Here is a 16892-nt window from a genome sequence, read left to right on the forward strand (position 1 = left end):
TTTAATGTTCATTTTTAAACTATTTGCAGTCTGGTTTATTACTTTTGATTGTGCATTTTAGACTCCCTATGTTCACTTACCTTTATGTAAAGTCACCTTATTTTCATTTATGAATGTTTGGTTTAGAACATACCAAAGCCATGATCACTATAACCTTTGCCACTCAGCAATTTTTGACTTTTTTTAAACAGAGAGTACCCAAACTAGTTGAACACTCTGCACCAGAACATATCTTATTCCGTGTGGCAAATAACATGTCATAGTGTGCTTCTTAGCACTTAACAAGTATCTTTTTTAACTGTTAAGTGTTCTTAAATTTCTATTTAGAATCCTTTTATCTAAACAATATTTAATAGTTGGTATTGGCAACAGATTCCAAGTTCAGAGCAAGCTGTAAGCATAAAACTCTCTAGCACATATATCAAGGTAAAACTGATTTTTTTTTCTCATATCTTCTTGATATTTGGTTTCCACAGCCAGTGCTGTTTTAATAGATGCTGGTAAGAAGGTATGAAATTTCTCTCTTCTTCCCTAACAATTTTGACATAATTGTTAGATGTTTTGTTTTTTAATAGAAATAACTTGATAGCTTTCCTAAACTGGAAATAGTTTTATTTCTGGAAAACAATGGAGTTTTGTTTAAAGGCAGTTGAAGGTATGTAATACTGATTTCCTGGCTAATTCTTCCTGTCACCTTTACATACTATTGTATATCATCCCATATTTTACAAACAGAAAGACTACAGTTTAAGGAAATTAAAATTTGCCCAAGGGAACCACAGAAGTGTCTTAATGGGGATTCATCCCCAAGTCTCATGGCAGATATCAGTATTATCTCTAGTAACAACCAAATAACCTGTTTGAGGAGATAAATGTTAAGTCAAAGAGATTTTTTTAAAAATCTGATTTAGTAAGAAGGTGTTAATTTTGGTCTTTTATAAGTAGGTGGATAAGTAGACATACTATTTTGAATACAATATTGTAAAGTAATTAACCTCCAATTAAAATAAATTAAAAAAACTTTACAGAAAAGTTGCAAAGGTTGAACAGAAAGTTCCCATGTGCTCCCACGCAGTCTCCACCATCATTAGCATATCACTCTGTGAGTTTGTCAAAACTAAGAAACCAACATTGATATGTTACTGTTACTTACAGTCCAGGTTTTATTTGAATTTCAGTATTTTTCCATTACTCTAATCCAGGGTGCTACATTACACTTCCACTTGTTTCTCATATATCTCCAGTCTCCTCTGGTCTGACAGGTTGTCATTTTTTCCTTGCCTTTGATGACTTAAGAGGAGTACTGGCTGGGTATCTTTTAGAATGTCCCTCGTTCTGAGTGTGTCTGGTTTTTCTTGTGATTGGACTGAATTTGTGAGTTTCGGAGCAGATATCACAGAAGAAAAGTGCCCTTACGGAAATTGCCTGAAGAAATCACCATTGTAGTTCAGTTTTTTTCCCCTTAATCTACTCCATTCTTTGTCAGCAAGTCACTAAGTGTAGCTCACCTTCAGAGTAGGGATGGGGAGAATTAAATTCCACCCCCCTGTGGGAAAAGGCTGTCTACGCATATTTGAATTCACTTGTAGATTTGTCTCCTATTTATTTGCACTTGTATGGACTTCTGCATATTTATTCTTTAAGTCATAGTTGAATGCTGTGTTATTTTCTGCTCAAACTTCCAACTTTGGCCATTGAGCATCCTTTTCAGATTGACTCTTAACCTTTGACTTGCCTCCATTCTCGTAGATGATGGAGAAAGGGAAGGAAGGAAGAATTGTTGGAGAGGGAGGTTTATCATCAGGTAGTTGAGGGAATAAAATCTAGACCTTGGTGATGGTGATAGCTTTGACCTTAAGGAGGAGCCTTGACAGTTAAATATAATATCAGTAAGAATGAATTCAGGTGGCATTAGAGCCAACACAGTTTTTTTTTTCCCAGCCACATTGAACCACACGGATGCTTACAAGAGGGTGTTGTAGCATTGCACATGGTTAAAAGATGAACATGTGATAACTAATAGTTTGCAAATGCTTGTATTTAGCAAAGTAAACATACTAGCATAAAAAAATAACAACTGGTAACATACATAAATGAATGATTAAAATATACATAAGAAGAATGATGGTGTATACATTATTCAACTGAATAAGACCTGGATTTGAAGCCAGAATGTATGTAGGACAACCCCTTTCACATAATCTCAATCTAGTGGGGAAATAGTCTTATAGAAGCAATAAAGTTTCTGCTAAAGTGGGAAGAAAATCAGTCTTGTCTGAATGAAGAGGCAAACTCTTAAGGAATTGACTTGAGCAGTCTTGAAGGACAGGTTTACTGATAAATAAAGTTAGCTAATTTTTGACGCCTCAAGATTTGGTTGTGTTTTAGGAGATCCAAAATACTGTGGTGGTTTAAAACCTTAGAAAAAGAAGGGACCGAGTAATAATGCTGTCAGAAATAAACTGCACCACATTGAAAAGTGCCTAAAAACAGTGATAATTAAAGACCTTAGTCGGGCAGTCAGAACAAAGAGTTTTGTACCTACCCACAGGATGAAACATCTGTGACCTGTTCTCTGTGCCATTATCAGAGACTGAGTACCTCTGGCCTGAATGTAATATGAAGTGAATGGGTGTGATCCCAGTGGTGGATTTGGCAATGATAGTTCATTTCTATCTGTACTCTTCTCCTGGAATCAGAGAGCCAGATTTGAATTTTTACTTCATGGAACCTGTATGACATTGGACATTTTTATGACTAGCGTATGAGTATACAGCAATTAACTGAATATTACTCCCTACTCGTGGCCTCAGATATTTTGTATGGTAATGCTAAAGTGTTCCTACTCACCCCTTTCTATAGCACCAGATCCATTAAACTGCGTACTGTGTGTCGTCTTTTTAAATGTCAAACGGTTTCAACATATCTAATTTCTACGCATGCAATCTGTCCATCAAAACTAGTATATTTCACATTGGTAAACAACATTATCAGTAAGGTAGGGTGGAGAGTCCTCTTAGATTTCTCTTTTGCCTTCCTACCTCCAGTAAATCTGATTTAACTTTGAATCAGAGAAGGCAATGGTAACCCACTCCAGAACTCTTTCCTGGAAAATCCCATGGATGGGGGAGCCTGGTGGACTGCTGTCTGTGGGGTCGCACAGTCGTACACGACTGAAGCGACTTAGCAGCAGTAGCAGCGGCAGGCTGGCATATGACATATGCAGACGGTAAAGAATCCGCCTTCAATGCGGGAGACCTGGGTTCGATCACTGGGTTGGGAAGATATCTGGAGAAGGGAATGAAAACCCACTCCAGTATTCTTGCTTGGAGAATCCCATGGACAGAGGAGCCTAGCAAGCTACAGTCCTTGGGGTTCCAAAGAGTTGGACACAACTGAGCGACCAATACTCACTCCCCCTCTGACATACAGTAGAGGTCTTCCACAGTGTTTGCTAAATGATATTTAACCAAGTAGTTATCCTTTCAGTACTCAGAGTGGTTTTTAGCTGTTTATGTTCATGTAATTTCCTTGTTTAAAAATTTTCCTATGGTTTTCAGGATTAAACTAAAATCTTGTGACTACCACACCTTCCCTTTCCCCTGCCAGTTTCCGCTATCCCCATGAGCCGTGCTGACTACTTGTGATAAATTTCCATCTATGCAAGTTTCCTATGCCCTGTACACATCTCATTACCATCCCTTTTTCACTTGATCTTCATGACTCGATTCAAAACACTCAGATGCTCTCCCTGATTCTTGAGTTTCCATAGTTCAGGTGAATTTCTTGAAAGTCTTTTACCCAGTATTTCTAGCTCTTTCAGCATTCTATAGCTAGCACCCAGTGTTTGACAAGGGAATAAATATAAATACCTCACATTTCTTAAAGAGTTTAGTCAGTTTTTTCCTCCAATACTTATTGGAGGAAATGCTTATTCTTTACTGGAAAACTTTTGGTTGCAGGAGTTTTCTTTCTGAAGTTTTATGATAGCCAGTTGCCAAACTGGACTTTTTTTTTTTTTTTTAGTTTAATAGTTCCATTTCATCACAAGCTAATAAGGTTTGCATTTACTCATCCAGCTATATGTTTCAGTGTAGTATAGAATGTAGAAATTACATGTAAACACTGTTGCCTTCGGTGTATGCCAACATAAAAGGGTTAAGTCACTCAGTTGCCTCCAACTCTTTGCAACCCCATGGATTGTAGCCTGCCAGGCTCCTTTGTCCGTGAAACTCTCCAGGCAAGAATACTGGAGTGGGTGGCCATTTGCTTCTCCAGAGGAACTTAGCAACCCGGGGTTTGAACCCAGGTCTCCTGCATTACAGGCAGATTCTTTACCATCTAAGCCAGTGGGGAAGCCCGGTAAAACACCAACTTAGGTTTATTGTAAACAGCTAAGAGAAGGTTTCCATGGGGTTGTAAAGAGTTGGACATGACTGAGCAACTGAACTGAACTGAAGAGAAGATTGGAAACCAAGCCTTACTGGTATATGTTTTGAAATTTGTTTAGTTTCTTTTTATATTCCCAAGGACAGAAGCACAGAATTATTCTGATCCTGGGATGGCAGAGCCTGGTGGGCTGCCATCTATGGGGTTGCATAGAGTCAGACACAACTGAAGCAACATAGCAGCAGCAGCCAGAGAATTTTAGTAAGCTCTTGGTTTATTCCTAACATGTCTCTGTAAAAATACCAACCTAAGCAAATTTGCTTATGAATTGGTAAATTGAATTCCTTTAGAATGTATAACTCTTGGAACTAAGTATATTGGAGTGTGTCATTTAAGTAAGCAATGAGTTTAAAAATAAGCCTTTGTGTTTACTGAAATACTGTCATATATTTACTTAAGATTTTAGAACAGTAAACATAGACTACAACCGTATTTAATAGGTTTTGAGGCCCTAAAAGCTTTTAATAGAAAATAGCATAAAATATTATCGATTGATAACTACAACAGTGAAGTTCATTTTATTGGCAAAGATTTGGACATTTATTATAAGAAATGTAAATTAGGAGTTATTTGCTCCTTAGTGAACTAAAGATCTGAAAAAACATGGAAGTGATGTGTATGACACAAATCTTATAAATTAGTAATTACATTAATCCTCTTAATGACATTGTTACCTCTATTCAAATCTGCTGAAAATGTTGCCTTTTCAATGCTTAAATACTTCACATCAGAATTCTGAGCAGAAAAGATAAATCATCTTATTGTAATTTAGATTATGTGGCTATTAGAGCTTAAGAATTTTAGTGTGATACTAGTGACCATGATCAGAGAAAGTTAAATACCTGCATCTTTGTAAATGGTTTGGTTGGAATTACAGAATTGCATTGCTGTATAAACACACTGTTCTTAATACATAAGAAACACTGAGGAGGAAAGGTTGCAAAGTGTTCTCGTTAATTCTCTACCAAAAATGAAGACCCTGTAAGTACTTCTCAGGCTGCATAACCCGGTGCGGGCACCTGCATTACTAAAACCCTGCAATAGAAAAAATGCCTAGAGGATATTGGGACATTTCACTTGTAATATTTTCCCCAAATTGTGGAAATGAATCTAAAACACTTGATGTAAAATCCTTGAGTTTAAATGTTTCTCACAAAGCATTCCATATCAAGGTCTAAGCATAGACATGGAAATTTAAGCAGATCTATTCATAATCAAGTTGTTGAAAACCTGTGATAAAGATGAAAAGCAACCAGAGAAAAAGTCGTTTATAGAGAAATGATGACAGCCAGTACTGTCTGAACAGTGAAAAACAGAAGATCATGCAGTATCTTTAAAGGTATTTTTAAAAATCTGCTTACTGTTCTATATATACCCGTTCAAATGTATAAACTTCTTCAAAGCTAAATCTCTAATACAAAAATTAGATTTTTTTTTTTTTGACAAAATTGGTATCAGATGGAAATTGGATCTACGCAGAAATAGCACAGAAAGTCTTACATGGTTAAATACAGGTTTGTTTTTTAAGTCACTGAGAGATAATTGTTTAAAGCAAATAGACTGTGAGACTTAGGTGCAAGTAAACAGCAGAAGTTGCTCAAGTTGAAAGGGGGGAAATAGAAGTGAGCCATTTGTAGGGTTATAAACAAAGTTGTACATATCTTGAAGGTAACTTGATAAGATGTATGCTATAAAAGCACCACCGAACCTAACCAGGAGTTACACATAATACACTTAAGGAAAAAAATGGAATCAAAAATAATGCAAAGGAGGCAGAAAAAAGAAACGTGATGGAAAATGGTAGTAGGTTTAAGCCCAACCACTGTTCAAACACCATAATAAGAGACTGTCACACAAGGTAAATGGAGCAAGACACATATGCTCTTCAATCTATTGTGAACATAAAGATACAAATAGGTTAGAAGTGAAAGGGTGGAAATACTGTAGTTGTAGTAAAAACTGAGGAAAGAATAGGAATAAATCACGTCAATCAAAAGCATAATAAGCGTTTATGCGTGTAATAGTTGAAAACATGAAGCAGAACTTGATAGAACTGTGTGGCAAAAATGGGGAGATCAGTCAACTTGACCTAATTGACACAGAACTCACTAGCAAAAAAAAAAAAACCACTTCAAACACACTTCAAATGTGTGCTCTATTTGATCCTGTTTACATGAAGCTCAGTTCAGTTTGGTCACTCAGTCGTGTCTGACTCCTTGCAACCCCGTGGACTGCAGCACTCCAGGCTTCCCTGTCCATCACCAACTCCCTGAGCTTGCTTAAACTTCATCAAGTCCGTGATGCCATTCAACTATATCATCTTCTGTTGTCCCCTTCTGCTTTCAGTCTTGCCCAGCATCAGGGTCTTTCCCCAGTGAGTCAGTTCTTTGCATCAGATGGCCAAAGTACTGGAGTTTCAGCAACAGTCTTTCCAATGAATATTCAGGACTGATTTCCATTAGGATTGACTGGTTTGATTTTGCAGTCCCAGGGACTCAAGAGTCTTCAACACCACAGTTCAAAAACATAAGTTCATCAGCACTCAGCTTTATAGTCCAACTCACATCCATACATTACTACTGGAAAAACCATAGCTTTGACTGGCAGGCCTTTGTTGGCAAAATGTCTGCTTTTTAATATACTGTTTAGGTTTGTCATATGTTTCTTCGAGGGAGCAAGCATCTTTTAATGGCTGCAGTCACGTCTGTAGTGATTTTGGAGCCCAAGAAAATAAAGTCTGTCATGGTTTCCATTGTTTCCCCTTCTATTTGCCGTGAACTGATGGAACCAGATGCCATGACCTTTTTTGAATGTTGAGTTTTAAGCCAGCTTTTTCACTCTTCCTCTTTCACTTTAATCAAGAGGCTCTTTGGTCCCTCTTCTCTTTCCGCCATAAGGGTGGTGTCTGCATATCTCAGGTTATTGATATTTCTCCCGGCAATCTTGATTCCAGGTTGTGCTGCATCTAGCCTGGCGTTTCACATGATGTATTTTGTATATAAGTTAAATAAGCAGGGTGACTATACAGCCTTGATGTACTTCTTTCCCGGTTTGAAACCAGTCTGTTTTTCCAGGTCTGGTTCTAACTATTGCTTCTTGACCTGCATACAAGTTTCTCAGGAGGCAGACCAGGTGGTCTGGTATTCCCATCTCTTGAATAATTTTCCACAGGTTGTTGTGATCTACACAGTCAAAGGCTTTGGAGTAGTCAGTAAAGCAGAAGTGGAAATTTTTTTGGAACTCTTGCTTTTTCTATGATCTAACGGATCTTGGCAATTTGATCTCTGGTTCCTCTGCCTTGTCTAAATCCAGCTTGAAAATCCTCAGTTCACATACTGCTGAAGGCTAGCTTAGAGAATTTTGAGCATTAGTTTGCTAGCATATAGGATGAATGCAATTGTACAGTAGTTTGAACATTCTTTGGGATTGGAATGAAAACTGACCTTTTCCAGTCTGGTGGCCACTGCTGAGTTTTCCAAATTTGCTGGCATATTGAGTGCAGCATTTTCACAGCATCTTCTTTTAGGATTTGAAATAGCTCAACTGGAATTCCATTATCACCACTAGCTTTGTTTGTGGTGACGCTTCCTAAGGCCCACTTGACTTTGCATTCCAGGATGTCTGGCTCTAGGTGAGTGATCACACCATTGTGGTTATCTGGGTCATTAAGATCTTTTCTGTGTAGTTCTTATGTGTATTTTTGCCACGTCTTAATTATCTTCTGCTTCTGTTAGATCCACACCATTTCTGTCCTTTATTGAGCCCATCTTTGCATGAAATGTTTCCTTGGTATGTCTAATTTTCTTGAAAAGATCTCTAGTCTTTCCCAATCTAGTGGTTTCCTCTGTTTCTTTGCATTGATCACTGAGGAAGGCTTTCTTATCTCTTCTAGCTATTTTTTGGAACTCTGCATTTAGATAAGTATATCTTTCCTTTTCTCCTTTGCCTTTCCTTCTCTTTTCTCAGTTATTTGTAAGGCCTCCTCACACAACCATTTTGCTTTTTTGCGTTTCTTTTTCTTGGGGATTGTTTTGATCACGGCCTCCTATACAATGTTACAAACCCTGTCCATAGTTCTTCAGGCACTTTGTCAGATCTAATCCTTTGAATCTATTTGTCACTTCCACTGTATAATCGTAATGGATTTGATTTAGGTCATTTAATGGTCTAGTGGTTTTCCCTACTTTCTTCAATTTAAGTCTGAATTTTGCAATAAAGACTTCGTGATCTAAGCCAGTCAAAACTATTCACCTAGAAATATAAGTAACTTAGTGGAATAAAGTAAGACATTACAGAAAAGAATACACCCTTATATATCTTTTGGGGGGATAATTTTATATATAAAATTAGAAAACTTGCCAAGATAACGAGTTCCTGTACCCTTAATATTTGGCATAATTTGCAAGAATACAAGAAACCCAATATTCACACGTTACTGTTAACTCCAGATTTCCTTTAATTTCCACCAGTTTACCAGGTTTTCTACAGAATACCTGACCACCAGAGTACTTTTCTGGTATCCTGTAGAATGACCTTCATTTGGGGTTTATCTGTTACTTTCTTTTCATGATTAGACTGGGTTTATGGGTTTTGGAATGGTTACTGTAGGAGTGAAGTGACTTCCTCATCACATATCAAGAGATGTATCCACATGACATTACTGGAGATGTTAACCATCACTTTGTTAAGACAGGGTTTGCCAGATTTCTCCATTATAAAGGTACTACTATTTTCTTTTTAATACTATGTTCTTTGGAAGCACAGGCATACGTTGGAGATAACTGCCGGTTCAATTCCAGACCATCACAGTAAAGCGGTTCACACAAACTTACTGGCTTGCTAGTGCATATAAAAGTTATGTTTACCCTATACCAAAGTCTATTAAGTGTGTGATATTATATCTAAAAGGACAATATACATACGTTGTCTAAAATACTCTTATTTTTAAAAATACTATTTTCTGATGGTGCAGGATTGCCACCAATCTTCTATCTAAAAATGCAGTATCTGAAATTCAAAGCACAATAAATGCCTGAAAGTCATGAAGTCAAGCATACTCTCAATAAGGGGGACTATGTTTCAGTTCCTGGAGAGGGGAGTATCTACATATATTAAGCAGGTTTGCCTCTTTTTTACTCATTTATTTACTCATTTATATCAGTATGGACCTGTGTATATTTACATTTGGATTATATTCAGGATTCCATTATATATTTTATTGGTCAAATTGTTCCAATTAGCCATTGGGAACTGTTTTACGTTGACTCCTGTGTTTCTTTGACATATCACCATCCTTTTGTCTTTTGAGCACTCTAATTTTTGATAATACAGATGTTGTAGGCTCATATCTTCCTTGCCTCAGCCATCCATCAGTCATTTCTCCAAGGAGCTCTGGTGGTTCTTATTGAAGAATGATATTTAGAAAGCAAGACCTAGATTCTAGGCTATATAGAAATTTAGTATATGATAAAATGGTATTTTAAGAGAAGAATTATGATTTACTTAATAAATAGTGCTAGTTAGCCATATAATAATCTATCAAAAAAAGTTAAACTTCCACTTTATTTGCTAAAAAGTAAAAAGTTAAATCTACTTGATTAAACATGATTATTAAAACTATTTTTCAAAATGTAACGAGTATAGAAATTAAGGAGAAACTTTAACTTTCTTAAGCAATAATCCTAAAAATCATAAAGGGAAAGATGAACATTTTACTGAACCAATTTTCTACAGATGGTAATGAATGAACATGACCAAAAAAAGCAAAATGATAGAGTAGGAAAATGAGAAACAGGTAGTGGGTATCTAAATATCCAAAGAGCTCCTGCAAATTAATAGCATAATGATAATCCAATGGGCAGTGTACAAAAATCAACGAGGAAGTTAATAGACATGGGAAAATGGATTCAACTTTACTAGTTAGATCCAAACTAACAGTAAAATATATTTTACTCGTAATTCAGAGCTGGCAAACAGAGCAGCAGGAACCTATGTATTGTAAGTGAATGTATCTTTGTATGAGCATAAAGAAAAATCTGAAGTCACACCACAACCTGTTCATATTGGTTAATTTGGAAGTGAAAATAAGGACAGGTGTAGAAAATATTATCAACCTTTAAAAATATGTGGGCTTCCCTGGTGACCCAGTGATAAAGAATCCTTCAATGCAGGAGACACAGGTTTAATCTCTGATCCAGGAAGATCCCACATGCCTCGGGGCAGCTAAGCCGGTGCACCGCAGCTACTGTGCCTGTGCTCTAGAGCCTGGGGCCCAGGCACTGCAACTACTGAAGCTCACATGCTCTAGAGCCTGAACGCCACAAGAGAAGCCACCACAGTGAGAAGCCCGCACATAGCAACAAAGACTCAGCACAGCTAAATCATTTTTTTTTTTAAATAAAATCTACATGCTATTTAAGCTTGGCCTATTTTGTCACAATAAAATTTAAAATGATAAAACCAAGACAATTAAAAACAATAGCAGTAGATTAGGTAAATGATGGCAGTGACCTGAACCAAGATAGTAGCTGTGGAGATGGATACAGTGAATGTATATTTTGGAAATAGAATTAATATTACTGGATAATGGATTGGAAAAGAGAAAGAATGGAAAATGAAGAATTAAGGATGGCCATTTGATTTCTAGCTTGAGTTTGTAGATGGCACTATTATACATTGCATTGGGGAAGACTCAGGTATAGCCAGGAGTGGGGAAGAAAATTTGAAGTTCCATTTGAACATTCTGTGGTGTTATTGGGTTATCCAAGTGGGATGACAGTCAGTTGGATAAATGAAGCTAGAATTCCAGGGGAAGTATAGGCTATGGATACAACTTTGGGATGTATCAATCCTCCTAAGGATTTATCATGATAAAAATAAGCCCCACAAATGTACACACCAATAAATATAAAAATGTTATTGTAATTGCTGCTAATAAAAAGTTATAACCTAAACATTCAGAAAAATTATGCTCCAAACATTCAAGAAAATAAAGATTGTTCCTGTTATTTAAGAAGAATATAAAGAATTTCTATATATAATGACCAAAAGAGATAATCACATTTGTTAGATGTTCAAAAGACAAGAAAAAGCTGTAGGAGTACTTCTAGTAACAATGAGAGGGTAAAGAAATCACAAGAGTTTTTCTCCTATTTTAATTTAGAAGGTTTATGTAATGTGTGATACTCTGTGTGTGGTGTGAGATAAGGATTGTGTTCATTTTTATTTGCATATAGGTATCCAGTTTTCCCAGCACCATTTGTGAAGACTTTACTGAATTACTTTAACACTTTGCTGAAAATTAACTGAATTTGCATTTATGTATGTATGGGTGTATACATATTTTTGTATCTATATTTCTGTATATTTATATATCTATATAAACATTATATAGATATATAACTACATATGTATATAAAGTGGGCTTCCCAGGTGGAGCTAGTGGTAAAGAAGCCACTTACCAGTGCAGGAGACACAAGAGCCAAGGGTTCCATCCCTGGGTTGGGAAGATTCCCTGGAAAAGGAAATAGCAACCCGCTCCAGTGTTCTTGGCTAGAAAATTCCATGGACAGAGGAGCCTGTTGAGTTATCATGGGGTTGCACAGAGTTGGACACAACTGAGCTCACACACATCTATATAAAGTTCAATGGAATAAGCATACTATTCCATTGAACTGCATGTATATCATTATGCCAAAATCACTGTCCTGCAGATAACAATTATAAAGTCTGTTTAAAAGATTTAAAACAACAACTATTTAAGTTTATTGGAAAGCATTCAAAAGCACACAGAACTGAGAGAAAAAATTAATCTCAAAAACTGCAACTGACAGGTGTAAGAATTAAGACTTCTGGCCTTTTAGACTGAGGTGATACCCAATCCTCATGACTATCTCATAGGAAATAGTAGTAGAGAAATTGCCCTCATTGGCAAAAAGTGCAAGAGATGGGAGTCCTAAGTTTAGAAAAACCACTGCAGATTTAAATAGGAAATTCAAACAATGAGAACCACAGAAAGAGTGGAACTTCTGCCCAAATCTACATTTGACAGCCAAACTATGTGTGAATGACAGAATCGCCCTGGAACCTAATTTTAAAAAGCAAGGTGAAGCTTCACAGGCTTGAAATACCAGGGCACAGCCCCAAACTGACAGAACAGCTAGAAATCAGAAGAGAGCCCCCTATAAGCAAATAAACCAGACAGAATGATCCCCATCACCGAACAACCAACAAATCATATAGGTATGTTGTTGTTCGGCTGGTAAGTCATGTCCAACTCTTTGTGACTCCATGGATTGTAGCATGCTAGGCTCCTCTGTCCTTTGCTCTCTCCCAAAGTTTGCTCAAATTCATGTCCACTGAGGCAGTGATGCCATCTAACCATCTCATCCTCTGCTACCCCCTTTTTCTTTTGCCTTCAGTCTTTCCCAGCATCAGGGTCTTTTCGAATGAGTTGGCTCTTTGCATTAGATAGGATAGATCAATTCACAAGAAACCAGGCTTAAAGAGCAGTCATGAAGAGACAAGAGATAACAGTAGCTGCCTATCAGAGGAGAGAAAATGTTAGCATTTTGAATCCAGGCACATTAACTGCCAAAAGGACCACCCCGTCACCGCCAAATCAGTAATCTTCAGAAGAAAAATGAAATCCACAGTCACTCCATTATATGAACTTAATGTCCAGTTTTCAGTTAAAAATTATTAGGCACGTAATGAAACAAAAGTTTGGAAAAGAGGCAGTCAATAAAAAGGACACAGGGTATCCAGATAATTGATTTAGAAAAGACTTAAAGTGTCTATTTTGTTGAACTAATTATATTGATTAATGTTTGAGAGTTACATCTACCTTGTGTTCCTGAGATAAATCTTATTTGATGCTGAATACTGTACACATTTTTCCACTTTTTATTTAAAACTGTACATTGTTTCCAAAATTGGGTTTCTTGATTTGCATGACAAATCACAAAAGCCACTGAGTTTAGCATTCTATCTTCTGTTATTTTGGGTAGAAAATCAAGAGTTTCCATTAAAATATAAACTCCATAAATACCGAAACTTTTGTTTTTCTTGTGTCCTTGACGACTGTATGGTGTCTGACAGAGTGGGTGCTCACTATTTATTTATTTTTGGGTGTACCATGCAGCATGTGAGATCTTAGTTCCCCCACCAAAAATTGAACCTGCTTCCCCTGCATTGGAAGCAAGGAGTCTTAACTACTAGACTGGCAGACAAATCTCAATATTTATTGAATAAATGACTTGAAAACATCCTGAAATTAGTAGTTGGCTCTATAGAGTAAGAACTGCAGATATCTTCAGGTAATCAAGGGCTTGATTGTGTGAAACTATTTATTAATTTTTCCAGTTCAGTTAGTCATGTCTGACTCTTTGCTATCCCATGGACTGCAGCACACCAGGCTTCCTTGTCCACCAACTCCCAGAGCTTGCTCAAACTCATGCCCATCGAGTCGGTGATGCCATCCAACCATCTCATCCTCTGTTGTTCCCTTCTCCTGCCTTCAATCTTTCCCAGCATCAGGGTCTTTTCCAGTGAGTCAGTTCTTTACATCAGATGGACAAAGTATTGGAGCTTCAGCATCAGTCCTTCCAGAGACTATTCAGTGATTTAATTTTTTTTAATTTATGTCTATTTTAAGATTTCCTGATAGAAGGTCAGTAGAAGTATATACAATAAATTCATCAGCACTTACTAAGTACTAACATATGTCATGAATTTTAAGATGTAAAATACAATAGGGGATTTAAATTTATGGACTAAAATCACTTCTAGGCACAGTTAAAAATACATAATGTGTGAATACACGCTTTAAAATCTTTTTTAGTTTTTGAATATGTGGTCCTTCAGTTCCCTTACTCTATAACTTTAATCCTCACTGGAATATTGATTAAACAGACACTCAAAGAAAGACAAAATGACAATAGTTATGTATTAATGAGTTAGGCCCCTATGAAAAGTATCAGAGGTCCCTAAGCAAAGCTTGTATTGTTCAGAAATTATATGGCATGTTATTAACCTTTGGGTCACTAGAGGGCGGTGATGTTTCAGGCCAACACAATTCAGTCTATTTCTGTTCTGACACCAAGAAGTGTGGATCCGGAGTCATTCTGTGCCAGCATTCTATAGTGACACCTCAGATCCTCCAAATTACTTGTTTTCAAGGTGAATAGCTACAAAACAACATAGGATAAGATGAAGCAATCTACACAAAAAGGAGGAAAGTGTTATACAAAAATTCTGAAATGTAATACATTTAAGGCATTGGTGGAGGTGAGTTAGAGGCTAACATTAACTGTTTGATACTATATGCCCTTATACTTTTAACTCTTATGTAGTCTAACTGGTGGTAACAGTAATGGTAACAAAAGTTGCAAAGAGGTCAAATATAAATAAAACAATTTTTAATGTCACTGTATATTGGCTTTGGGTTTGTTTGTTTGTTTGTTTGTTTTTTTGATGTATAAATCATGGAAAAGTCTTAAATTTTAAAATAAATATACAGTTACACTAGAGTTTTATTGCTATAACATTAGATTTTGATATGTACTTTCAATCCAATGCTTTGGATAAAACGTATCTGAGAATACCATCGAATATTATTTTACTTTTCAAATGACACTTTAGAAAAACATTTTTACAAATATGAGTTTGAGACTAAAACTAATAAAAGCTTGGGGGAAGATTTAAAAAATGAACCACTTCTCTATTTCTTCTTAGTTCTCATTAGACACATGGCATTACAAATAAATTTCAAAAATAAAGAAAAAACAGTAAAACACAAAATGAAATTAGTGATGTGATTAATGCATGTTGTTAAAATAGTTTACATTTCATTTTTGCTTTTTCTCCTTTAAAAACTATATAGCCCTATAATGATTTTTTTTATTTCAGACTTTCATACAGACTCAACAGCATAGAAAGAATGCAAGGGAATATACTCCATTCTCATATCCTACCACTATTTTACATCCAATAAGGAGATCAACTAAGCTGGAAAAGACAAACAACTGAACTGACCCAGTCTTGCGCTGAAAGTCTGAGTAATGGTCTTCATAGGGCTGAATAAATGGGCTTCCCAACTGGCTCAGCGGTAAAGAATCCTGTGATACAGAAAATGCAGGAGATGCCGCGGGGTCCATCCCTGGAACAGGAAACTCCTCTGGAGGAGGGCAGCCTCACAGGTTACAGCCCATAGGGTCGCACAGAGTCGGACATGATGGAAACGACTGAGGTGAATGATTAGGTCTAATTTCTTAAATATGAGGAAAAATGAAGTTCAAAAATAATTTTTGAAATCTTTCCCTTTCCCCGACAAGATGAAAAGGCAGAAAAAGTAGACTCTCCCTAGACTTGAGAATTGCTGGTCTTATCACCTGTTGAGAGTGGTTATGGTATCTATGTAAAGAAAGAATACTGTGCTTCAGATAAGAAGCTGGAGACTGGAGAATTGCTGAAAGACTTGGGCACATCCTTTAACTTCAGGAGCCTCAGTTACCTCACCTTAAAGGGGGAGTAATAACAATACTTGGAGGATGTCTGGGAAAAAATGGGGAAATGGTTGTGAAACATAAAATATTGGCTTAATAAAAGATGTTACTAAGCGATTATGCTCATTTTCACTAAATGTGAAGACCTTCATAACATCTAAATGCAGTTTCTAGTCCTAATTGCATAAGAATGGTCCAGGGTGGAGAAAGATGGCTTTGTAAGAGTTTTCCTCGTTTCTCTGCCCTACCTACCCCCACTCAAGCAGGCTAGCAGCCTTTGATTTCAATATTTCAGATGTGCTGAGACAGTGAAATAGTGAGTGCCAGCCACCTGCCTCTAGTCCCTTTTGCCCTTTTAAAAATATTTTTAATTAATTAATATATATATTTAATGTTAAGGAAGAAGAATAATTTAGGCGGGTGAAGGAAGGAGTTGGTAGTTGGGATTTCTTTATTTTTGGATCCGACAGTCTGATTTTGTCTTCCTGTACCTATTCCCTTAAATCTTATGGCACTGTTGGTTTTACAGTTTCAGTGCGCCTCTGGGGACAGAGCAGCCTGGCCTGCTTAAGATCATGCGAGAGTCTCAAAGCAGAAAGGGAAAAATGTTCACGCTCATCTACGCATAAGGAGTGTGGTTTGCCTAGATTGCTCAGGATCAGGTAGGTAAGATACACTTGCTAGGGTTACAAAAGAGCGTCAGGAGGAAGATCCGGTCCTTGCGCGAGCCTCTGTGGATGGAGAAGGAGGAAGCGGGCACCTTGGCAACTTGTCTGAGGTGGGGTAGCCGAGGGAAACCTTTTAGTCCCAGCCTCTCCACGAACTCTCCTTTGGCAGAGAACCTGAGGAGGCGCGGGGCCGCGCGGGGCAGCCTGGCTGGGCAGCCAGTCCCAGCAGGAGCTGGGGCATTTCGAGGAGTCTTCCGGGGGCGGAAGGATG

General features: G+C 37.1%; 1 long non-coding RNA gene across 2 annotated transcripts; it reads left to right on the forward strand.

Annotated features, from left to right (window-relative positions):
* Positions 1-8597: 8597 nt before the first annotated feature.
* Positions 8598-16070, forward strand: LOC120857000. 2 transcript variants are annotated; one of them, XR_005719545.1, is made up of 3 exons: positions 8598-9568; positions 11685-11769; positions 15358-16070. It is a non-coding gene; the product is annotated as an uncharacterized LOC120857000 (long non-coding RNA). The 2 variants fall into 2 exon arrangements; XR_005719544.1 differs by lacking the exon at positions 8598-9568 and having other exon boundaries at positions 11619-11769.
* The last annotated feature ends 822 nt before the right edge of the window (positions 16071-16892 follow it).

Source organism: Oryx dammah, unplaced genomic scaffold (assembly GCF_014754425.2).
Source record: "Oryx dammah isolate SB20612 unplaced genomic scaffold, SCBI_Odam_1.1 HiC_scaffold_28, whole genome shotgun sequence".
Taxonomy (NCBI): domain Eukaryota; kingdom Metazoa; phylum Chordata; class Mammalia; order Artiodactyla; family Bovidae; genus Oryx; species Oryx dammah.